The sequence below is a fragment of the Grammomys surdaster genome, unplaced genomic scaffold (assembly GCF_004785775.1).
Source record: "Grammomys surdaster isolate TR1022 unplaced genomic scaffold, NIH_TR_1.0 224, whole genome shotgun sequence".
Taxonomy (NCBI): domain Eukaryota; kingdom Metazoa; phylum Chordata; class Mammalia; order Rodentia; family Muridae; genus Grammomys; species Grammomys surdaster.
Window position 1 is genome coordinate 1,922,087 of NW_021604669.1, and position 19,844 is coordinate 1,941,930.

Sequence of the window (19,844 nt, forward strand, 5' to 3'; positions counted from 1 at the left end):
TGGGTTCTCAGAGACATGCCTGCTGGAGTTGGGGACTGGGACAATGGGCGGAGTGGCGGGGCTGGTTGGGGAAGAGCCTCAGATCTGCTGGACACAGACAAGAAGGGAGCTTTTCAGCATGTGGCAGGCAGTCTCCACGGACTTCATGCTGGGGGACATTTGCAGTTGTTCATCTCTTGCAGCTGTCAGTAGCTGAGCGGCCTGGAAGCTGCTCAGTGATTAGCTCATTGCTGGGAGATTTTGTGGCATGGAGAGACAGATAGGGTAATCTCCCAGAATGCCTAGGCCTGTAAGTAGGATGACACAGCCTAGGCCTCTTCCTTCCTGTCCCATCCCTCCCTTCCCATCCTCCCTAGCCAGCCAGTGACCACCCCCAACTCCCCTGACCCAACAACTCTAAAGAGACAGGACTTACTCAAGGCTAGAGTCTGTAGCCCTGCCCCCTCCCCTCCACTTGGTCAGGACCCTGCTCTCTGTATCTTGCATAGCCCATGTGCCCCCAGGTGGTGTTGGCTTCCTTCCCTTGTGCAACTATGACTCTTCACTTGCCACTTGCTGGGTTGGTGGCTTCCTTCTACTGCAGGTCAGACACCTCCCCTGTACCTCAGGACTTCTCCATGCTTTGTCTTCCCCTGAGGGTCTTTTACTTGTTCCCAGTAGACAGTGTCCCCACCTTTTTTGTTTTTTTCCCTAATGCATGCAACAGACATCATTCAGTGTGTTGTGTATTTGCCACCGATTGGTGCCTTTTCCTCAGACACAGCTCTGTTTTGTTTTACTGGCTATCATGTTTCTCAAGGGCAGGAGCCTTGTCATCCCCTTCAGGTGCCCTGTGGTTTATACAGGACAGTGAAGCAGTTAGTGCTTGTTAGCTGTCTGAGCGTGGACAAGGGACCATTAAGTGGACTGATCTCTCCACTTTCCTAGTCAGGATGATGAGCCTGACCTTCTTCTCTCCCGAGACAGGGACTTCGTCCCCGAATTACAGGACAAGATACAATGCAGGCAGGCCTGACAGCCTCACAGCTGCCTCTGCACTTGACAGGAAGTGCCGTGTCTCTTTCATACTCATGTGCACACACGCCCAAGTGCACGAACTCCCCCCACACCACACCTGGTCAATGGTGTTTTCCGATGGCTGTCACTTATGGCCTGTGCCTGGGTGCTGGGATGTGTTTGCTAGCATCTGGTTTGGCTTCTTTCTTTAAGTGGCTAAGGAAGTCACAGAGAGTCTGTGTGGAGAGTCCTGCCTCAGCAGATCCCTCTCATTCTTTCTTCCCTCCTTCTCCTCCCTGTTTACACTTTTAAGACTTATTTGCTTTTAAACCTACCTGTGTTTGCTGTACTTATTCCTCATGTGATTTTTCTAGAAAGAGTGCCGTGTTTGCACGGGAGTATTCAGATATTTTGTGGCAGGTCCTATTATTGAAGGCTCTTTTAACACATGTGTATGAACTATTTAACTACAGTCCTAGTGAACTGTGCTACACAGCCTGCAAGGCGTAAAGGTTTCATCTTGGATTTTCTGAGACGGGGTTTCTCACTGGGTTTTGGGGCTTGTCAACTGGGACAGACAGGCTGGCCAGATAATCCCAGTATCCCTCTGTTGCTACCTCCCCATTACTGAGACTGCAAGTACACACCACCACATCAGCTTTTCACGTGGGCCCAGAACATGGAGCTCAGGTCCTTGTGCCTGTGCGGGGCACACTTTGCCGAGCCATTCTCCAAGCCATTTTGTTTGCCTTTTGGGAGGTGGGGGTGGGGATCTTGTTTCACTATTGTATGTGACACCTTGGTAGGCTTATTTCTGTCTTCAGCTTTGTAGCAGGAGATAGGTTTACCCACCAAGGGCTTTTTAGGTCATCAGTTCTGAACATTTGTCTGCTCTTTAGACGTGTTGCCAAATTGCTTTCTGATAGGATTGATTGCCTGCTGTCAGCAGCACCCCAATCCATCATGTGCTGAGCACCTCACTGTTTAATTTGCATTTTCTTGGTTATTCTAAGGTTGATTATTTTTTCAGTGTTTGCAATTGAATCTCTTTCATGTGAGCCCTTTTAAGCAGTCCTATTTGAGCCTCATTTGGTTTTCACTGAGACCTTGATGGGTTTGGTCAGAGAACAGCATTCTGCCTGCTGTATAAGTGAGATGCCCGCTGCCCTGTTCTCCAGGACAGAGCTAGCCCTCAGCTCTAACCTAGGATAGTGTTGAAGTAAGAAGACTCCAGTATGCTAATGATCTGTGTGTCACCTGCCTGGACACAGAAGACCTGGACGGTTACAAAGAGCTTGGAAGGGTTTCGCCATCTCCCAAGAGTCTATTGTGTTCCAGCCTGAAGCTGCCACATGATGAAAATCCGTGTTGACCATGTTAGGATATGTCTTCTATATGATTTAGATTTAAAACTATTGCTGGAGCCCTGAGAAATGGTTTTCCTGAAAGATTAGCTTCTACCACTGAATTAACAGTACCTGGGAGCTAGGCTTCTAGCCAACATGTGTGTTGAGCTCACTGCTCTTAACTTCCCCTGGCCATGCTTTCCTTTGTCAACTGAGGCAAGCGTTTCCTCACTTTGTGGACCCATGGCAGCTCTTACCTGGCCCTGCACTGGGGAACACTGACTGCTCTAATATGTATTTAGTATTGGGAACCCCTAGGTACCCTGTCCTCCCTCTCACCTTTCTTTCTAAGAATATCCTTCCTTTTCTTCCAGAAAGGCAGTTTGGAAGAATAGGCATATCCTTGATGACCAATCCCACAGTCACTTCCTGATAAGTCAAGAGCAAGGTTGGTTAGGGCCAGCGTGGCTGAGTGCTGGGGCATGAGTATGAACCACCTGGGAAAAGAAATGTCTTCCTCATCCTACAGTGTTGGTGGAGAAGTCAACACCACCAATGTATCCACATCTCCCTGGGGACCATGACAGGAGCCAACGTGAAGACTGACCTGGCTGTCTGGGGTCCTGGGGAAGCCTTGCTGGCTATAGCCTAGACTGTTGGGTTCTGTGAGCCCGCTGGGTCTCCTGGGAGGAAGGAGGAGCTCTGTAGGAAGAGTTGTTCCTTCCTCAGTGTCAGTGAGTGTGCCCTCACTGACTCTCCCCTACCCCCATCACACAGCACATGCTGCTGTGCCAGCTCCTACAGAGCATCCTGGGAGGTGACTGTGTCCAGCTGAGCTAAAGGGACATGGTGGTAAAGATTTTAATTTCCGTTGTGACGCTCAAGTCTGGAAGCAGGAGATAAATCCCCACAAAGAACACACATCTCCCTCCAGCCCCCTCTAGCATATTTGATGTTTTCCTTGCTTTTTAGCAGGCAGCGTTTAGTTTGCTTTCTCCCCAGCAAGTCTGTGATTGCAGACGTAGATGGAATACAGGGACTGGCCATGGTGACCATCCTCCCCTTTGGACCATAGACCACAGTCTAATGCTCCTGGGAGACTGGGGAATCACATGGTGACACTTGGGTCCCTGGTGAAGTCTTCTGCTGGCCCTCCCAGTTAGGTGGGAATTTTAAGTCTTGAGTGCAGCTCCAGGAGTCTTTTGGGCTCAGCTGGGATGCACAGGTTTCAGGTGAGGGGCAGGAGGAGACACCGGCAGGGCCTGCTCCCTTCTCCTTTCGTCTCCAGAGCTGGGGCTGTGTTACATGTGACCTTTTGGGGGGCTGTGTTACATGTGACCTTGGGCCTATTTTTTTTGAGCCCAGGCCCTGGGCACCCTGTTTATGTGTGTAGTTACAACATGTGATATGTGTTTCTGGCGTGTTCATAGCTGGAACATGAATCCCATAGGACCCCTGATGTCCCCAGATCTATGGGCTTTGTGCTTGGTGGAGGACATCTGGGAGGGCTGGCCTGGCTTTCATGCTGGGCAAAGAATGAGGACTGGCCCTGAGGTTATCTCAGCCTGGAGGGTGTGGATGACCTCTCCTCTTGGGAAAGGAAGGAGCCAGAAGGAAAGGCTAGAGTCAGGGTCTCAGGGGTGAGCCTTGGTCTTTTTTAGGCTAGGGAACCAGGGTAGCCTGGAGAGACCACTGTTTGAGTCTTTGCCTGGTCCTCTCTGACACATCTAAAGTGATGTGTAGGACCGACAATACTTAGGCTTCTCAGGTAGCAAGATAGGCCAGCATTTGTTATCCTGACTGTGCCTGTGTGGACCTGGGGGGGGGGGGGCGGGGAGACCTGGGCTTCAGCTGTAGAGTGCCCCTGACCTGGTCTCTTTACCTCTCCCAGGCTCATGGGAGTGACTCTTTGACTTTCCCTCCCCCAGGGCCATTCTACCTTCCCTTGGGGTTGTCAGGATGACAGAGGAGACACACTTCTCCTCACTCTCAGGACATCTTCATCTCCATAGGCTTCACCTGTAGATACCACATTCATGGAGTATGTTTGAGCATGAGGATAGTCACATTTGTGTGTGTGTGTGTGCGCGCGCGCACCCCAACCTCTCCCTCTTCCTCCCCTTCACACTGGGAAGCCAAGACTGATTTTTCCTCTTCAGTCAGCTTTTGTTATTTTACTCAAGAGAGACTTAATTTTGAGGGGCAGCATTTACCTTTTAAAGGCCATTTTCTAATACCACTCTGACACTATAGCATTGCTGTAAACCTATGGAGTTGATGTCACCAGGCTAAGACCTTGGGGAAGCAGGCAGTCTGAGGCAGAGAAACAGGCTCTGGTGAGCAGAAGGTGTTAGAGGGACCATTCCAGCCGAGGCCTTGTCTGAATCTTTCCCATTTCTGAAAGCCAGCTCCTTTCCTGCCCCGCTCAGTCACACTGTTTAGAATGTAAAATGAATACTGTTGTTACCATTGCCCTGGCCCCTCGTAGAGAAATTCTGCATCCTTTCATGGCCCTGCCTCTGTGTGTGGCAAGACAGCTAAGCTGAAGTCTTGGTGTACAGCCCATTGAGGTCTCTCAGACTTGGTAAGCTCTGTATGAAGAGCTGTGATAAGTGATACATGTAGTCAGGGACACAGTCAAATTGTTTTTATTGAAGATGAGGTGGCCATGCAGTCCTGCAATTACTGATGTCCTGGGCTCCAGGTGTTATCTGTTGGAGTGGCCACCAGCTGAGCATCACCAGGTGGGGACGAACCAGACCCAGAAATGGCTGTCTCCCACCTTCATGCGCCTGGATTGGAAGTAGCTGTGTGGACTCAGCATCCTTTTCTCTTCTGATTCTGGGTACTTTATTTTGTGTGTGTGTGTTTAAATTTTAGTAGTGTTGAAGCAGGAATATATTGTTTTTATGACATTTTGGTATCTGAGTTTGGGGTGGACCAGAGTGGTTGCTGATGGTGTCCTAAAGTCTGTGAGCGGGGGTGTGGGCTGGAGCCACAGGCCATGCTTTGTCTGGGTTCTGACTTCCCACAGGAGTGCTGGCCCTTAGCTTCACCTGGCAGTCTTCAGTGTGAACTGTGGTTGGAGACAAAGGGCAAAACTTTTAGACTGTTGCTGAAGTGCCTGTTTCCCGACACGTGCTCCTCGTCCTCACACTTTCTCCTTGCACGACAGATATGGAGTCTTTGAAAGTTTTAATTTGCTATATTTCGATTTTCACCTGGGTAGGGGAGAAAGGAAGATGTGCATATGAACTGTTCAGTTGTAAAGAATCCTGGTGGGAGTTCCCCAGCCAAGGGCTATAATTTGTTTCCTCTGGAACTGATAAGCTCTCCTTTCTTTGTTCAGAAGCAGGCAGAAGGGACTGAACAAAACCCCTGCAGGAAGAAGGTGGTGGTGGTGGGGGCACGGTCTTCCTGTGATTTCTATGATGAAGAGATAAATGCCATGTAATACGACACAGTAGGTACCTTCTAATAAAGTATATTCTTAGTGGGGAAACCAGAAATGCAATATACCGAGCTGAGGAAAAACTACTGGAACATCAAAAATCTCAAATGTTTTAGTGACTTACAAGTGACAGGGAATAATAAGTTGTCAAGTTCTAGGTGAACCAAACTAGAGCGTTCCAGGGTAGGGCCAAAAGGGCCTCCTGTGTCTTCTAAAAGGAGCCGGTCTCTGTGGGATAAGGGCTACCGAGCTGTGTGCTTGACAGCATCTAACAGTCCCATGGTTCTGCACACTAGTCCACTGTCTGCTGCAAAGTACTGAATCCCATGCCCCAAACTCAGTTCTAGGTCTAGAACATGGCCAGCCATCCTACAGGCATCCTTCCTTCCTAAGTTTCCCACGACAGAGACGTAGTTTAAGGCAGTCTTCCATCCAAACGAGTAGGAAGTTAAGGCAGCGCATTTCTGGTGGTTACAGAACTCACATGCAGATGAGATGCTACACTGTCTGGAACATTCTCAGGCTGGCCCAAGTCAGCTGGAGCAGCTGCTTTTCTACCTCTGGCTCCAGGTTTCCATAGTGCAGGCAGGGCCCCTGGCCTCTTCTCCCTCAGAACATCCTTCTAGCATCTTCCCTTTCTGTCAGAGAATTGCCCCACCCAGCAGTTACAGAAAGGGAAATATAAAAGGTAATGGACATTGTCTCATTGTGTGTCTCTAATGACTCTCCAGGGCTGAACTCTGTGTGAACTTTTAATGGCTGGAATCCTTGGACAGCCCAACGTGGCTCATCTAGGCTCAGGAAACGCTTGTTAGTTAAGTCAGCCGTCTTCTTTTATCTGACTTTGTTTCCTCATCAGTATGTGAGGGTTAATACCTGTCTTGTGGTTATTCAGCTGTGACAGCTAGAGAAAGCATGTGCAAAGGCCTGGCCTGTGCTGTGAGCAAAGGGACCACAGGAGCAAGGCACAGCTGGCCAGATCTCTGTCTGACTTCCCGGAAAGTGTGACAGTTCATGTTGCTCTCAGACCTCTGACATGGAGCTCTTCCAGCTCTGTGCTCTGACGGCTGTCCATGTTGCTCATGGTGTCAGTGAGTGACCTAGGAGATGTTGAGTGTGTAGAGAGGGACAGTATCCTGGTTAGGGTCCTTTTTTTTTCCCCACCTCGACACAAGCTAGAGTCATCTGGGAAGAGGGACCCTCAGTTGAGAAAATGACTCAATGGGTTTGGTCTGTAGGCGGTTCTGAGGGGCGTGGTCTTGATTGATGATTGATGTTGGTGATGATGGGTGATTCCACAGCTGGACAGGTGGTCTTGGATCTTTCAAGAAACCCATGGGATTTCTGAGCAAGCTATGGGGAGCAAGCTTGTCAGCAGAACTTTCCAGTCTCTGTCAGTTCCCATCTCCAGGTTCTTCTTTGAGTTCTTGCTTGAGCTTCTCTTCATGATGGACTGTTAGGTACAGTAAACCCTTTCCTCCCCAAACTCATTATCATGATCTTTATCACAGCAATAGAATCCTAACAAAGACAGGGAAGGAAACTTGATTTCCATGGGAGAATGTGTCGGCTGTGGTCTTTGCAGTTGGCAGGTGACTTTTTCCTGGCTCTTCTGCCTGTAGCATTTCTCAGCTCTCCTGATTTCAGAGTGTAGAATTAAAAAGTCAATGTCACGTTAGCTGGAGGGCTATCAGAGCAATGCAGATAACACTGTGGCCTTGTACTTTACCCCTGATAGGTATCAGTTGGCCCCACAATGGCTTATGGCTCTCTAGCTCAGAGACCTGTCCAGCTAAGGGTGTCACCAGCTAAGGGTGTCACCACAGAGCTGGTCTGTGCAGGATTTTCACAGGTGGGAACAGATGGGAAGCCTTTATTTTTAGCTCTTCCCGACTCTCATCTTTAAATCTTTGACTGATTCTCTTTTTCATTTTTAATGTGTGTATGTGTGTTAATGTCCATATGCTTGTGGAAATCCGAGGTCAGCCTTGGCTGTCGCTCCTCAGGAACTATCTACCCTGATTTTTGAGACAGAATCTCTTACTGGTACCCGGACCTTACCAATTAGTCATTTTTAAAAAAGATTTATTTTATTTTAAATTATGTGTTCTCAAATGCAATGCCTGCAGAGGCTAGAAGTGGGTTTGGATCCCGGAGCTGGAGCTGTGGTAGTTGTGAGCTGTCTGATGTGCATGCCGGGAATGAACTGGGTCCCCTTGAAGAGCAGATCTTCTCTCCAGCCCCGCCAATAGTCTTGCTTTGCTGGTCAGTAAGCCCCTCAGAGATCTGCTTGTCTGCCTCCCCAGCCCTTGGATTACAAGTCCGTATTTGTAAAGCTACCCCTAGCTTTTTATGTGGATGCTGGGGATTGGACTCAGGTCATGCTTGTGTGACAAACACTTTACCAACTGAGCCATCTCCCCAGACCTCACTCATTTTCTTTCAAAAGCATCTTTCTCAGCACATACTTACTGTTCAGTGGATGTAAGTCATCAGAATGTGAGCTCTGAATCAGTGTATCTGTATCTGTAAGAATAAAGAAAGTGAAGTTAAATTTAATGCAAAATCAAGAAGTGGGTCTTCACTTGTCATGATAGTTCGGAAACAATGAATGCAATAAGAAGAGGCTGTGTGGGTGGGGGTTGTGTGGGCACTGGCTCTGTGGGCAGGGGCTGTGTGCAAGGGGTGACCTAAGACTGTGAGCCTGGGTGCAGGGGCAGGCATGGTTTTCTGGAGGGAGAGTGAAGGAGGAGTTTGTAGTGAGACCCTGTGTCTCAAGTCTTGTCTCTCTGGCTTCAGGTTCCTCCTTGTGGGGATGTGGGAATGGATCCATGCTGACATGCTCACTCACTTACTGAAGAGCTAGCTGTGTGAGACAAAGCGTGTCATATTTAATGTAGAGTTGGGAATATGGTAATGCTGTATGTGAGGAATTCAGGATCTACTACAGAAGTGTACTGAGCACCACCGAAGACTCTAACCCTGGGAAGTCACAACAGTGGCATTTTAGCTACTGTTTCTTCTGCTGTGATAAAGTGCTCCGACAATAGTAACTTAAGGTAGAACGTGTTTATTCCAGCTCAGGGTTGGAAGGTACAGTCCTTCATGGCAGGTACAGCAACAGGACTATGAGGCAGCTGCTCATGTTACGTCCGCAATCAGGAAGCTGAGAGAGATGAATGTCTGCGTTCAGCCCACTTTCTCTTTTTGTTTGGTCCAGGACTGCAGCCCACTGGGATGGTGTCACATTTTGGGTGGGGCTTCCCTCACAGACATATACAGAGGTTAGTTTCAACAGTCATTCTAAGTCTCATCAAGTTGGCAATCAAGAGTAGGCAGTTTGACCACAGCCTGTGTTGGGGGCTGTTATGTGCAACTTTGACTTTCATGCACCAGTGCTCTGACACTTGTATGTGACATACCATGTCATCCTGCCCAGGCTGTTGCGAAAGTGCCACATGCTGGTAGCCTCCACAGACTTCACACACTTGCTTTTCCTGTTTCTAGAGGTTAGGGGTCAAGCCATGACCAGGATCAGTTTTCTCTGAGGTCTTCCTCCTTGGCTTGCAAACCGTTGGCCCCACCATGTGTTCTTCTGTGTGTGTCTGTGTCCTCATTATTGGTTTTCATAAGCGCACGAGTCACATTTGACAATAGCCTGTTATAACAACCTTATTTTACTTTAATTACTTCTTTTAAAACCTGTCTTGAGGGCTGGAGTGCTGGCTCTCGGTTAAGACTCTTATAGAGGACCTGGCTTTGGTTCCCACCACCCACATGGCAGATCACAATCATCTGTGGCTTAGTTCTAAGGGATCTGATTCCCTCTTCTGACCTCCACAGGCACCAGACAAAACATGTTCTGTACACACATGTACGCAAGATACTCATAAATAAATATAAGCAAATTACAAGCAAAAGCAACCTGTTTCCAAATACTGTTCCATTCTGAGATTCTGGGGGCTAGGCCTCAGGAGGATTCAATCCATAGGAGGTGTTATGATCTGTCTTTTCCTATTCTAGCTTGTCCTTGCTGATCTAGCCCATGCCATCCCATCCATTCTTAGGGTGCTAGTCACTACCCACCAAGCTAATTTTCATGCCTCCAAAAGAGGTTATCATAGCTTAGGGCTCACACACCGTTTTGTTGCTGGTTATGAAGTGGCAGTGGAGTAGACATAGTGTCCGTACCCTAGAAGAGCGTCTTGTACATCCCGGCGTGTCTGGTGACCAGTGTCCATTTTTGTTGGTTTTAGACACACCTAAGCCCTGCTGGCAGAATGCATTTTCCTTGGGTCATGACTGTCGGCTGTTGCTGATCCCCTGCTTCAGTGATCTTGGAGAGGAAGGGAGATAGCAGCTCAGGCTTATTTGGAAATCATTTAAAAAAGGGATTGAAGTAACTTAAAATTAATAGTGTTTATTAAGTGATCTTTACGTGGTAAGTATCGATTTTAGCTGGTAAAAAGTATGCCGAGTCTATTGTCTTTAGAAAGCTCAGAGTTCATGTCCCAGCTGGCTGTACAGGCAGCCTTTTCCAGTGGGGAAGACTTATCGTCAGGCCCCGGGTACCTCACTGTTCCTGAGAGGGTGTCTAAGAACGCCGGTGCTGGGCTGCAGAGTGCAGCAGAACTCATGCTCTGGCCTTGGGCCACTTGTCCACCAGTAGCCCTAAGGTGCATGCTACATAAAGGATGCTAGTCTCTACAGAAGGCTGGTTGGGAAGTGTCCCGAAGCTGATGGGTGACCGGCTGCCCGTGCCCACACTTGAATGGGTGGCTATTCCTCCCTACCTGTTGGTATCCAAGGGTTCTCCTAACATTTTAGTCTTATTGTATCCATTTTCAGGGGGTGTTTAGTGGCACCAGGGAGGCCACATATATCCACAGACTTGTGAGTTTGTGTGTACAATCCAGTGCTACAGCTTGGAGCACAGTGTTTGTGTGGGCTCTGAGAATTTGGAGTCAGTAGACGAACCCTGTAAAACTTGGCAGTGTGGAGCTTGTGATCACGTGTCACTGTTACTCCCATCACAGAACCACCTCAGGTCAGAGCAGAGAGATGGCATGTTGCTAGGGCACTGACCTTCCAGAAGCCATAAGGTTGTAAGTGAGCCAGATCAGGGTGGGCATCTGAGGTAGCAGCAGAGACCACTCTGTCACCTCTGAGGTGACCCAGGGATTTGGGTGATAGTGCTTTACTCTGTGCTCCGGGGCTTCGTGATCTGATCACTGTGTTCTGATGCCATGCATTCTGTTGACAGAGTTCATAGCATTAGTACCACCATGGGTGTGTATTCATCATGCACTCAAATGTTCAGCCCTGCCCTATCTCTAAGAAGCCTAGCAGATGGATTCTTGAACCCTATGCCTATGTGTGTAGCCAGTTTGTGGGTAGAGATGTGGGAGGTGTATTAAGGGGACAGGCCCCACACCATGCTCTCCTTGTCTGCTTCTCGGGTCAAGGTTGACCTGCTGCTAGGTATACCTGCCCTGTTGGTGTGTCATGGCCCTGACACTAATTAATTTTCTCACCTTCTTAGTGTGTATCTATTGATAAACCCCTCTGTCTGTACTCAAATGCAGCAGGGAGACGGTGACCCACCCTTATTGCCAGAGCCTCCGTGTTCACTGTGATGGTTGGGCACTCTCTGAGTGCTGGGCTCTGTGTACACCTTCGTGCTCTCAGGACACTTCAGTTCTCATGGTTGAGCAGCTATTGAGAGGCCTCTTTTACAAGGTTGAAGTTGAGGCGGGGGGGGGGGGAGAGAGAGGGGGGGGGGGAGTGGGGACGGGGGAGGGAGGGAGAAGGGAAGGAGGGAGGGAGGGAGAAAGAGAGAGAGAGAGAGAATGAGCGAGCGAGCGAGCGAGAGAATCAGCCCTTCTGCGCAGGGCATGGAGGATCTGGGATTACAGCTTGGCCATTCTGCCCTACAGTGGTATTAAGTACCCTTCTGTGTTGCCCACATTGTCAATGAGCTGTACTCACTGAATGTGACAGAGCTGGACTCAGTGTGTGCCTGATATCTCTGGTGTGTCCCTGTGAGGAGATTATCTGTCAACTCAGAGCCAGCAGTGGTTGTTTGAGAGAAGAATTGGGTGAGATTCTCTGACTTAAGTCATCTAACTACTCCTTTATCCCATGGCTAGCTCATGCTACATTGCCCAAAGAAAATTCGTTAAAAGTTTGTCATCCATCAGTAGATGGGGATATAGGCTGGCTAGGTTGTGCTGTGCGAGGGCCTAGATTTTGATGAGCCAGACCTTTGCCTCAGGCTTCTTGGGGTGGGGAGAGTGGGATTTGAATATAGAGGTGACTTTCCTAAGTGGCCCCAGAGGTCCCAGCTCCTGGTCAACTCTGCTGAACTATATCATGGTGTAGCTGAGGCTGGGTAGCCCCAGCAGTTGAGAAGTGTCTGCTGGACAGTCTGTTGCAGCTTGTGGTCTCCTTGTCCCCAAATCCCAAAGGCCCTCGGAAGCCAGGTGCCCTTGGGGTGTGACTCAGGGACATCATTTTCAGCTCACCCGTGTCACCTTGGGGAAGAAAACCAAGCAGCTGCAAGAGAAGTTTTGGTTCAAGAAACATCACAAAATTAGTTATACATCAAAGACAATGATTCGTTATGAAAAAGCTTATTAAAAACGGTAATTATAGAAAAGGTCAATGGAGGCGTCAATTAAAAACATCTTTGAAGATTTATGGCAGGGGTTTAAGAGTGGAGCTCCTGGTCTGCTCAAATTATACTTTGTGATTTAAAGCAAAAAAATTGTTCATGTTTTTGTGACATTAGATAGTGGTTCCTGACCTTCGAGGGCCAACTTCCAGCTGAAGGCTGTCCGTTGGTCTCCCAGCGTCTTACCTGGTCACCCTGTGTTTCTGGTTTCCGTCAGGGTATCATCATTTTCCTGTTCTTGGAAGCTTTTGAACTTCTTGGAGTCACTTTGTCCTGGTCTTCTGGTCATTCTGATGCTTCAGCTTCTGTCCTCTGGGATGGCTCTTTCCCACTTTGTAGTCATAGCCCTAGGTCAGACATTTAGCCCTGTTACTTGGATCAGAGCAGAGGTCTTAATATCAGCTCCAGTCTCCTGGATCTGCTCCTTCTCATCATTGTCCACAATGAAGCTGGGCTCTCTCCTTGACATGTGAGCCCTGCACACTGCAGCAACAGCCCCTCACCTGTCCAGTGCCATCTCGAAGATACCATGATCGAGGCCATCATCTTAGCCTGGTTCCCTGTGTTCCCAGCCATCCCTTGGCCACTGTATGTATTGTGGGGCAGTCTTTGATTCTCAAAGCATGTTGTGTGGTTTGCACGCTGCTCCTGTGGCAGTGAGCCCACTCTCGTCCTTCTCCCGTTAAGAAGTCACTTGTGTCTTCCTCTCCATGTCCTTGTCATCATTTCGTTACATCCCATTTAATTTTCTCACTAAGTTATGGGCGTTTTGGGGATACCATGCCTATCTTTCATTTAACCTCATCTGGGAGTGTTTTTACCCAGAAAGTAGCCAAGACACGTGGAACTACGTTAACATCCTCCCTCCTCCAATTGTGTCTTAGACTGTAGTGAGACTCCACCAGGCATGTAATGAGACAAAGGTGGCAGGACAGTGTGCTGTTCCCGAAGAGCCCAAGTGGGACCTGCCTCAGACAGTGCTCAGTATTGATGGAGTGTTGAATGATACAAGGAATAGTTGGAAGGAAGGGAGTGTGTGGCAAGCATTAGAAGAAGAGGTTGTGGTGGGGAGGTGGAGGGCATGTGGCATTGGGAGAAGCTCTTTACACTTCATACCTTTCCTCCACAGACCAGCCTTGCTCTAACAGAGACAGTGAACTTTGAACTTTCCTTTTTTTTTTTTTAAAGTATAAAGTGAAGTTTATTTGGGACATAAGAAGGGGCTCTGGAAAAGGGAGTAGAGGCAGAGAATGATGATAGAGAGGAGAGAGAAAGAAGGGGAAAGGCCAGCAGGCCAGGAACATGTGGAGAGGTGGGGGCAGGGATGGAGAAAGAGAGGGAGGGAGAGAGAGCAAATTTTATCTTTGACAAAGTTTTGGAGACAGCTGGAGACAGTGATGTGTACAGGTTGTTAAGCACAGAGCCTGGTATGGTGACAGGAGCAGGAAGCCGGAGGGATTACATCTCAACTGCATACAGGAAACAGGAAACTGGGTGTGGGGCAAGGCATGGAATCTACTTCCTCTTGCAAGGCTGCACATCTTAGAACTTTCACAACTTCCCCAAATAGCCATTTCTGGACCATGAGCCTGTGGGGAACACTCAAAGCACCACATATGACTTAAACATAGCATAACTGAAGTGCTCTGTGTTATTAAAAACCTTTAGTAATTGCTGCTGTACATGGCTGAATCAGTTTACATTTTTGTCACATCATGGTTTTCCCTGACCAGCCCTTCACGGCAGATGTGCAGATTCCTGGTTATCTACCGAGCCTTTGTCAGAGATTTTCTATCTTCCGGTGCTATATTAAAACCTCTGGAGAGCTTAAAAGTTTTTCTAGGTAGCAGTTTAAATGGATAATTATGTAATAAGCTGACAGCTTAACATAATTGCCTTTCGTTTTGGTAGAATCTGTTTGTATACTTGAAAGGAACATAGAGGAATATTGAATCTCTCCGAACCTTGAATGATTGCTTATCAGGGACTCCAGCCTGTCGAGAAGTAGATAAGTGAGGGGCAGATGTAGGGAAGTGTCTGTGGGAGGTGCCTCACGTGGGCCCTGCCTGTTTATCAGAGCTCATCAGGATTTGGTTAGGAAGAGGCATGTTTCCTTGTTTTCCTGACAGGGTTTGGGCACATCCCTGGCCGTTGTATTATTAATCTTTGTCATGGTGACAGGTGACTTTTTCCTTCTCTAAAGGTGGCCTGTCCTGCTGCAGAAGGGAGAAAAGCTGAGTCCAGCTTTCTTGCCATGCAGGTTGTTTAAGTCAGGGCCGGTGGCATTTCCTTAAGCTGAGGCACAAGGATTGTGGATTTAAGGGCAACCTGGACTACGAGTTGAAACCAGCGGCGAGCGTGCATGTGTGTCCCCATCCTTTATTCTTGGGGAGCTGATTTGAATTTCTCTCCTAAAAGTTTATGAATAATTTTACAAACCAATTTTTTACGTTAATTAGTTAATCAGTCAATTAGTTGTTTGCTTATATCATATGCCTTCATGCCAAAGCATGTGTGAAGAAGTCAGAGGGCATCTTTGTGGACCCAGTTTTTTCTTTGACCATGTTGGCACAACCTAGATCGTCAGGCTTGGTGGCAAGCGTCTTCCTTCGCTAACTTTGATGTTGAACTCTTTCTTTTACACTTCATTGATTATTTTCTCTGTACTTAGTTTGAGTATAATTTTATTTACTTCCTGAATTTTACAGTGGGTAGTCACATAGTTGACTTTGGACTCAAATGTTTTCCTAAGAATCCTTTTAAAATGTACTATTTAGTTAATTAAGAGATTTATAGTGTCTTGATGATATTCACTTAATTCTTCTCCACTCCTCTCCCGGACTCCTCCCAGATCCACCAGCTTCCCAACCCCCTAACTTCCTGTTGTTTTTTTCTTTTAAATCACTCATTGAGTTCAGTATATACAGCCCATATACTCCTGGGTGTGGAGCCATCCGGTGGAAGTGTGGTCCACCTACTAAGGGCCAAATTCTTAAAACTGACTCTCCCTTCCCCTGAAGCCCTCAGTTTTAAGAATTTGCATTCCCCCACCCCCTCCATGGCTAAGGATGGTGAACACTTAAAAAAAAATTTTTTTTTTAGCCATTTGTATTTCTTTTTCTGAGGACTGTCTGTTCAGTTCCACAGCCCACTGTTTAATTGGGTGGTTTGTTTTCTTGTTTAGCTTTTAGTTCCTTGTATATTCTAGGCACTAATCCTCTGTTGGTGTACAGCTGGCAGAGCTTTTCCCATTTTGTAGACCGCCTCTTCAGTTGATGAAGTTTCCTTTGCAGCACAGCCTTTAATTTCATGAGTCCTACTTGTGGATTGTTGGACTTGTTTCCTGGGCAACTGGAGGTCTAATCAGAAAGCCCTTACCTGAGCATATATCCTGAAGTGTATACTCCCTATGAACTCTTCTATATGTTGCAGAGTTTCTGGTATAAAATTGAGATCGTGATCCATTTACAGTTGATTTGTGTGCAGAGGAGAGAGAAGAACCAAGTTTCATTCTTGTTCACATAGATACCCAGTTGTCTAACACCATTTGATAAAGTGTGTGTGTATGGGTGACTTTCTCCAATGTCTAATTGACTATGCAGTTTTCTCTGCATAGGAGGTGCTTCCAGCCATTTCATATTCTATTGCTGTGAAGAGACACCATGACTGAGGCAACTTTTAGAAAAGAAAGCATTTGATTGGAGGCTTGCTTACAGTTTGAAAGGGTTATAGTCCATGATTATCATGATGGGAAGCGGAAAAGTATGGTGCTGGAGAAATAGCTGAAGACTTTACATACTGATCCATAGGCAATAGGCAGAGATAGAGAGACAGAGAGAGACAGAGAGAGACAGAGACAGAGAGAGACAGAGAGAGAAACAGAGAGACAGAGAGAGAGACAGAGAGAGAGACAGAGAGAGAGAGAGAGAGAGAGAGAGAGAGAGAGAGCGAGAGTGAGAGAGGGGAAGCCTGGCATGGTCTTTGAAACCTCAAAGCTCACCCCCATTGACACATCTCTTCCAACAAGGCCACACCTACTTCAAGAAGGCGATATCTCCTAATCCTTCCCAGACAGTTCCATCAACTGGGGCCTAAGTATTCAAATATATGAGCCTCTGGTGGCAATTCTTATTCAAACCACCACAATGCACTTCTATTTATACCCAGAGGATTTAAAAAAATGTCACTTCTGTTTCATCTGGAGGTGCATGTGTATGTCTTATAGGTGTGTATGTATGTGTGCCATGTGTGTGTCTTGTGGAGTGTGTCTAGTGAGTGCCCATGTGTATCTTGTGTGTGTCTTGTGGGTTTGCAGAGAAGTTCTGCTTGACTTTGGGCTTTTAGGGACTTTAAGCTCCGCTGTTATGGATTCCTATTTTAATATTGTTATGGTTAGAGAATATACTCTGTATGATTTCAGTCTTTTAAAGTTTACTGAGATTCGTTTATGGCAGGGTGTGTGGTGTGTCTTGGAGAATTGCCCACAAGCGCTGAGAAGTGTCTGAATTCTCCAGTGGCTATAGTGATCCATAAACGTCAGTTCAGAGAGGATGTTTTCTGCTTCAACAACCTCTTCTATGTTCTTATTGATTTTAATTATTTTAACAAGGATGATAAAACTGCAAACTTTAGGACAATTGTGAAATGTTCCCTTTATTTTTTATTGTGTGTATTTGAGGCTTATAACAGGTGCTAAGGGATGCTATAGGCAATAAAACGGTTACAGTAGTCAAGCAGATGAATATATCTGCCAGTTTGCATACTGACTTTTCCTGAGACAGAACAGTTAAAACAAGCTTAATGAAGAATCTCTAATACAACATTTTAATTCCCTCCTCATGGGTGCCATGGCTCTCCAGACTGTTTATTATGCTTGCGTCCTTTGACCTTCATTCCCTCCCCAGCCCAAGGCTAGAACCAAGGAGTCGTTCTTTTCCCTTTGATCATGTAGCGTTTCCCTTCTGATTCTGTCTTGTTTCCCTCAGCAGGGTGTCTGGGTCCACCCATATTTGGAAGATGTCAGGTTGTCCTTTTAAAAGCCAAATAATATTCCAGCATGCTCTGATTATTTATTTGTTTATTTAGTGTATGTGGTATATGTATGAATACATGCACATGTGTGTGCTTAGTGAGTGTGGTGTATGTATGTGTGTGTCTGTACAGAGGCTACAGGGTGATGTTGTTCTCCACCATATTTGTTTTTGGGGTTTGGAGACCTCACTGAGCCTAGGGTTGTCTGACTGGCTGGGTTCCTCTCCCAGGGATCCTCCTAGCTCCATGGTGCCAAGATTACTGGTATACTTTGCCATTCCTGTTTTTTCTTTTTATTTTAAAGACTTTGTACTTCTATGTGCATCCGTGTGTGTCATATGTCAGGTGCCCATGTACAGGCCAGAAGAGGACATTGGATTCTCTGCAGTTACAGGTGATGTGGAACAGCTGACATGGGTGCTAGGAATCTGAATCCTGGTCCTCATGGCACCTCCCTCCCTCTCCTCCACACTCCCTCCTCAGTGTGCCTTTTATATACTCCACATTGTTCATACCCACAGTTCCCACCAGCAGATCTTTAGGTTGTTTGCATATCCTGAGCAGGTGCTGATGTCATCTCTGAGTGCTGTCTGCCCAGGGGAGGGTCTCATGTGGATGTGACTGCAGCTTCTTTAAGAGGCACTGCGTTGTTTTCTGTGTGACCATGTCTTTCTGGAAGCCCGTTGGCAGTGCAGTGGAGTTTGCTCTTCCCTGTCCCCTCACTGTGTCACTGTGTTGAAGCACCAGTCAGGTTCCTCTGAACATAAGTGGAATGTGAGATCAGGGTGTGTCAGCTGCATCCATATCATTTCCTCTCCGTGGTTCTTTTTCCTTAGTTTCTTTTCTCCTCCCAGATTTGGGGAAGAGATGTGCATCTTCCTCTCCTGCCCTCTCCTTGCTTAGGATTGCATGGCTGACCCAATGCAGACACTCCTGTCTCCAGTTATTCCTTAGAAAGAACAAGAATGAGTTGGGAAATCATGATGCACTGGTCTTCAGGCCAGCACCCACTATGGAAATGCCCGGTGGTCCATGAACTGTTTACCATCAAGAGTTTGGCTATCATATCTTCTCCTTGTATGAGGAATATTATAATTAGGTGACAGCTAGTTTTCATTTAAAAAAGTGTTCTTTTGTCTGTATGAATTCTTTAATTTCTGAGGTGGAAAAAATAGCTCTTAATGGCAGTAGGTACTCTTTAGGTGACTGGCATCCTTGTTAAAACTCCTGATCAAAACAAAACGAGGTATGTTGGTTTTGAGTCAGGGAAATGAAGGCATTATGGGCCTCATCTTGGGCTGTGAGAGAGTTAGGACTTATCATGATTTCCTGAAGCAGATGCCAGGAGCCATCAGGGCTTTGAGGTCTCCTTCCCATGTTGTAGTCTCATAGGATACCTATGGTCAGGTCTCACCTATTGGCTCCTCCGTGGGACTTGAGAAGACCATCTCTCTTCCCCAGGTTCTTTAGACCTGACACCTCCCCAAAGGGATTTCTGGCATGATTATATTTCAGATGATTTCCCACACATGATGGGAGACGCAGCATAGCAGTGGCTAAGAAGGGAATCGTGTGTGACAGGATGTCACCAGGCCCTGAGAGATAGCACTACTCTACTGTAACCAGGGAAAGCCATGAATACTGGGGTCCCCTTTAGGAAGGCCCCTATAGGAAATGTTGACCTGAAGCAAGTACAGGCTCAGTGAATGACACACTGCCATGGGAAGGGCCATTGACAGTGCACATGTGTGCTGTCTTGTGCTGGGACTTCTTGGCCATCAAAGAAAGGTTTTTCCTTCTCCACTTGGAAAGCATTTGCCTAGGGTGGCATGGGGCTGGTTGGTACTAACACTTTCAAGCCTGGCATAGGGCAAATGAAGTGATCTGCTTGGTGCCCTTGAACCTTTTGCAAGACTGTAAGTTGACGGTTATTTGATCATTTAAAGAATTTTTTACTTTTTTAAACTTTTATTTCTGTTTCTGACTCTGTGTGTCAGTGGAATCCAAAGAGGGTATTGGGTCCTTTGGAGCTGGAGTTACAGGTGGTTGTGAGCCACCTGCTGTGGATGCTGGGAACTAAACTTGGGTCTTCTGGAAGAGCAGCAAGTGCTCTTGAACACTGTGCCATCTCACCAGCTCTACAGACTTTTTTCCCTTTGAGGATGAAGTCAGAAGTGATCCTTTCATGTCTGCTTCCCACAGTGTGCATCTAAATGGGGTTCTAGCAACAGGAGAGTCCTTCCCTGGACTTCTAGGACTTGTGGGCTCCAGTCTGAGTGACACAATCTCTGTCCATCACCTTGGCTTTCTCCATGTGTAGCTAGCTCAATGACAGTGATAATGAAGG

The 19,844-nt window shown here is 47.1% G+C and overlaps 1 protein-coding gene across 2 annotated transcripts in view; it reads left to right on the plus strand.

Moving 5' to 3' along the window:
• Positions 1-19,844, plus strand: part of Trappc9 (trafficking protein particle complex 9) — a 461,796-nt gene that overhangs the window by 64,942 nt on the left and 377,010 nt on the right. The gene's annotated exons all lie outside the window — the stretch shown is intronic.